The following is a 6000-nucleotide window of genomic DNA, read 5'->3' on the forward strand; positions in this document are numbered from 1 at the left end:
TAAATATTGTGTCTTACATTTTCATCAATTATCACGATGTATAATAAAAAAAAAATTAAAAAGGTTCCAAGCCTCTTGTACAGGCAAAATAAACACAAGTGCAAGGTCAACAGCTTAGTACCGAGAGAAAATGAGCTGAAATGGCTGTGAAAACAGTCTTATACGGAGGAAGCTACAATGGATGTGAAAACAGTCCAATAAGGAGGAAGCTAAAATGGCTGTGAAGACAGTCTAATGCGATATATAATAAATACATTTTACGAAAACAATTCCAATGTAAATTCACTCGGAAAATTTCAGCGCTTAGCACAAATCGCAAATGTACAGAAGCCTAGGTCAATTGTGCACAATTTCATAAGTCATGGACACATGAGGACCAGAATTTAATTCCAGAAACAGTGTGGACGAAAGCCAACGATAATGCAAGAAAACAAGAAGACGACTACAGGAGAGAACGAGGAAATAAAGCATACTCAAAGACTGTTCAGTGCAGCAATTATGTTTTTAACTTGAACAATACGCAGAACATGCAGGGAACGGCGCTTGTTATGGTTCGGCCATGTTATCAGAGAAGGCAGTGACTCGACATCCTACAAAGCTCTAAGACTTTCAATCGACACCAAAGACATCAAGAAGCCCAGGGGACGCCCCGTCACCAGATGGATCGACAACATCAAGAATGACTTAAAGACAATAAACGTTTCCATTGCCGAAGCGGAAGCTATTTCCCAGGACAGGGAAGCTTGGCTCGGCATTGTGAATCAATGTACTAACTTATCATGCTAAAAAAATATCTGCGCTTACTTGAATATCCTTTTGGTAAATAACATTCTGTACTTAATATTATATTCCTCATGCCTAGGCTCATGGTGGAATCGAGGTAGTTTCTCCCTGCAATAACAGAAGGAAGAAGGTGTGTATTTATTTATTTATTTATTTCTGCAACTCGTGGCATGTCAAGACAGCCAATTGAATTGAGGAGAGGGTGAGACCAACCACGGAAGAAGAGAAAAAAAAGAAAATGAAGAGCACGTACACAAAGTGGGAAGGGATTAGCAACTTAAAAAGCAATGGGATGCTCAGCGAGCTATGCAGCGGAAGTGGTGACTGTGACTTTGTTTACTGGGAGATACTGAAGTGCTGTCTGACGAGGGTACGGAATTTGGGCATATCTGGAGCTTGTCTAACGCTGGGAGGCAGTTGGAGCCACGTGGAGTAGGAGGAAAAGAAAGGGGAATTTACGAATATGGTGGACCTAGCTAGGGGGAGACGAACGCAGCTTCGGGTGGTGCCACCTGAATTGAACCAATTAAGGGACTGTAAATGAGCAGGGTGCTTGTCAAGAAAAATTGAATGTGCCAGGGTGCACTTGGAAGCATCAAGGTAATGTTGCAGAGTGGTAGTGGATGCAGCAGCATACAAGTCTAGATTTGTGATATAACGATCAGTACGAAATATGATGCGCAGTATACGGCGATGGAGAACTTCTAATTTACCTATGTGGGTTTTGTTAATGGTGGACCAGGCAGGGAAGCCGTACGTGAAGAGGGGAAGAATGTATGATTTATAAAAATTAATCCGGCAATTTTGGGGCAAATGGGACAAGAGACTTGACATTATGCCGACAGATCGGCATACTTTGGACGACACATGATCAGCATGGTGAGACCAGGAGAGGGCGGAATCTATGACAATGCCAAGGTGTTTATGGTGGGGCGCTACAGAGATAGGGTGACCGGGATCATCGGGAAAGTGGAAGATGGGCACTGGATCTGTGGGAGGGGGAAAAAGGAGGAGCTCGGTTTTGGTCACATTTGGCTTAAGGTACCAAGTGCTCATCCAGTGAACAATGTCGTTGATACAGGTCTGAACTTTGGGGTACAGGGTGGCGTGAGATGGGGAGGAAGCAAGGACAGTGGTATCATCTGCAAACAAAGAAATATTGGGAATTGAATAGGGGAGGTCATTAACGTATGTGAGGAAGAGCAGGGGACCTAAAATGGAGCCCTGGGGCACTCCGGATGTCACAGACTCGGGGTCAGATAAGGTTCCATTTACTGTGACGCATTGATGTCGGTCCAAGAGGTAGCTAGTTATCCAGGCGAGTAGGGAGCCGGAGACACCATGGGCACGAAGTTTGGCGATCAGGCCCTTGTGCCACACGGTGTCGAAGGCCTTGGAGAGGTCGAAGAAACAGATGCAGGAAACCTGCCGCTGGTCTTTTAGGGAGCAGAGGTCTTGGATTATGCGGGACAATTGCAGGGATGTGTTGTCCTTACGGCGGAAGCCAGATTGTGCGGGGTGAAGAACAGGGGAGATATGGTCGTACAAGCGGTCGTACACTATTCTCTCTAGCAGTTTGTATGTCATGTGTTTCTCGTTTTCTCTAGCTTTTTTGCCGACAGATGCGTTAGCCCCATGGGTGATCTTACCCATGGAGTACATGCGAGCTGTTATTATTATTATTATTATTTATATACGCGAAAAGAGGCAACGCAATCCTATTAAAAATTTGAAAATAAAGTTCGGATAAGACGGATAACGAAGAGCTCTAATCTATAACAAAACAGATACCAGCATATGGCTATAAGAAAGCGATTAGGAGCAGTTACAAAAGAGGATAAGGATTTGAGAATAGTAGAGAAAATGAGAGATGCAGAAGAATTAGGGTGTTATCGTTTGCAAATTCCATTATTCTTATGACGTCTCAAACTGGATGCAGAATAAAATTCCCAGGCACAACCATTACATACATGCCGCCTATGTCCCGTGTGAGTACTCTGGTGGTCTTGAAGGTTTTTTAACTCCGTGAAAGACTTGCAACAGTGTGCACATTTGAATGGCTTCTCTCCAGTGTGGATACGTTGATGACGCAAAAGATTGGAACTTTGGCTGAACGACTTTGCGTAAACCTTACACTTGTATGGTTTCTCTCCAGAGTGCGTACGTTCATGAAGTTTTAGTCCCCAATTGTAACTGAATGACTTTTCAAACTTCTTGCACTTGAAACGTTTCTGGTTGTGATGCGTGCGTTCATTATCTAGTAAGACTAGACTGGTTAGAGAATGCCCTTCCACACAGCTTACATTTCACCAAGTTTCCTCCAGTCGGTTTGTGTGGTTTTTCAGATACAAGTTCACCAGTGCATTGGGGAGATACCGAATTATCGCTACTATTACCTATACTCTGTTGATTCATGTCAAAGTCAACAGAATAGATGGACGATTCGTCATTAGGCGAGCCACGTGTCCCTTCTGGAGCGGCGTAGTGGTCTGGACCAGTTAGGGAAGAGCTGACTTGTGGAATAGATGTGGGGAGATATCGTTTTAGCATTCTGCCTGTTGACGTTGACGGCTCCAAGTCAGTGTTGCAAGAAGCTGATGCTGAAGCTTCAGCATCTTTTTGGTTCTTGCTCTGGACTTCGCTACGTGGTGTAGCGAAGACGACTGGCTTAGGAAGCAGAAAGAAATCTACTGGAGAATAGCCGTGCTGTGAATTGTCCAGCCTAGATATCGAGCTATGCCGTTGTGGATAATCCACAGAAGACGTTTCAGAAGTCACTATGTTATTTCCATGATCGATCGCAGCGTGGTGACGCGCGACACTTGGCACACCATGGTGATACGAAACATGACAATGGCAATGGCTTTTTACTTGTCCATATCACTTCTGCTTCCTGGAATTTGGAGGAATTCAGCAAGTATTTCGCATCAGTGTTTTACCGGAGCGACCAGCCAACGCTTTTCCCGGCACAGCCTAACAGTAAGGCGAAAGACGAACCATTTACCTCTGAAGAGATTAGGAAGGCCATCATGCACCAGAAAATCGGAGGCGCTGTTGGGTGTGATGGGATCAGTGCGGCACTGCTACGTACGGCTTCGACTGTCATTACTCCATGGCTGACTACCCTATTCAACTCCATTAAGGAACTCCACTATTGCCCACCTGACCTTAGATGTGGCCTTCTGGTGCCAGTATACAAACGAGGAAAACCTATGGGTGCACCGAAAAGTTACAGACCGGTCATGCTGCTATCAGTTGTTCGCAAGGTGCTGACCCGCATCATCACCATGCGTTCACAACAATCTACCACCTCATATGTACGTGAAAGTCAGGCAGGCTTTACACCCGGACGCTCCACGGCTGACGGAGTTTTCTATACGCGTGTCATGTGCGAACGTGCACTACTCGGTGACTGGAAATACTCTGCCGCACTATTAGACTTCAGCGGAGCATTTGATACCATTGTCCGTGAGAAGGCATTGGCGCGATTTTCAGACTCTGGAGCTGCCACTGATGTCGTTGCCACTCTGATCTCGGACACGACGGTGAGAGTGAAACTCAGTTCTCATTTAGGCAAAGCGTTTGCTACAAATATCGGAGTAGTGCAGGGGGATCCGCTGTCTCCCACCATGTACAATGTGTATGCTGAGGGAGCCATGCGCCACCTTGATCCTATACTATCGCACTTATCTTTACCAGCACCAACCACCCAATATGCAGACGACACAACAATCCATGACACGGAGAGGCGAGAAGTCGAGGAGATTGTGGAGAAATCAAGTGAAAAATTCAAAGAAGATAACCTAATGTTAAATATTCAGAAAACACAATATATTACAGTAACTAAAGCCGACTCCTCTTGGCGATCTGTCAAGCTGCTTGGCTCTTTGTTGGGGTCCGCAGAGGATATTCAGGCAAGAATAGGTGCTGCGAATAGAGCGTTCGGCTCCATTTCGTGGAAGCGTCATAAACTGAGCTCCAGACTTTGTATGTTCTCTGCCCTCATTTTGCCTATCCTGTTGTATAACTGCGGACTGTGGGCCCTGACACAGCAACTCAGTAATCGGCTGGACGCATGGCACCGCAGAAAATTGCGGTACCTGCTTGGTGTGGTGTACCCTCACCACATGTCGAATGCCAAGGTGTACGCCTCAACGCGACAAGGCCCAGTCAGCACTACCTGTCGCAGACGTCGGCTGCTCTGGCTGGGCCATGTTGTTCGCGAAGGACGTAACTCAGCGTCCTACCAAGCACTGGAGATGGCAATTAATACCCGGGACATCAAGCGCCCACGTGGCCGACCCCATCTCAGATGGATTGACAATATTAAAAGTGATCTAAAGCACGCCAATATTGATATTTCTGACTGTTTTGAACTGGCTCTAGACAAGAAAGAATGGCTGATGCTTGTGGAAAAATGTGCTGCGCTTGCGTAGTTGTTCTTACTGCGATACGTTCTAACAATAATGAGATGCCTTTTGTCGGCTCTTCTGCCTGGATTTCGTTGACAGATGCGTTAAGCCCATGGATCCTTCCATGAGTGACATGCGAACTGTAACTATTATATTATTATCACTAATGGTGGCAACACTGATAATTCATCTGAATCCAAACTGCTCTCAGACGTCCAGTCCGCATCATGCTCAATTGTTAACGGAACTCGACCGTCTTCTAGGTTGACCAATTGAACAGTCAAGAGCACGGCCAAAGTTAGCAACAGACGATATCTTCAAGCTTGCTGAATAATGAGTGCAAGCTCTATGAGTGATGACAAGCTGGATCTGTTCACATAAATACAGTTCTCACTACTGTGGTAACAAAATGTGAGGAAGGATGATCACGTCCTATTTGGGTACATGGGATGGAAAATTAGCTGCGCAAAGTTTGCTTACCCCTCACAGGTGAGATATTAATGACGGACTTGTGCCACTGTGTGGAAATTCGGGTACCAGTGAGATTATAAGTTTTATTCAACAGAAATAGACGATATCTTCAAGCATGCTGTATAATGATTGTGAACTCTATGGGTGATGACAAATTGGATTTCTTCAAATAAATATTGTTCTCACGTACTGTATTAAAACACCTCTTGGGAAAGGTAGTCACCTCTGATTTGGGCACCTGTGCTGGTATTTGAAGAACTTAATTTGTGGTAATACCTCGCAGGTGGGATAATCATGTCGGACTTGCCAGGTTTCGTGGGAATTTCATGATATT

Source organism: Sycon ciliatum, chromosome 10, assembly GCF_964019385.1.
Source record: "Sycon ciliatum chromosome 10, ocSycCili1.1, whole genome shotgun sequence".
Lineage (NCBI taxonomy): Eukaryota > Metazoa > Porifera > Calcarea > Leucosolenida > Sycettidae > Sycon > Sycon ciliatum.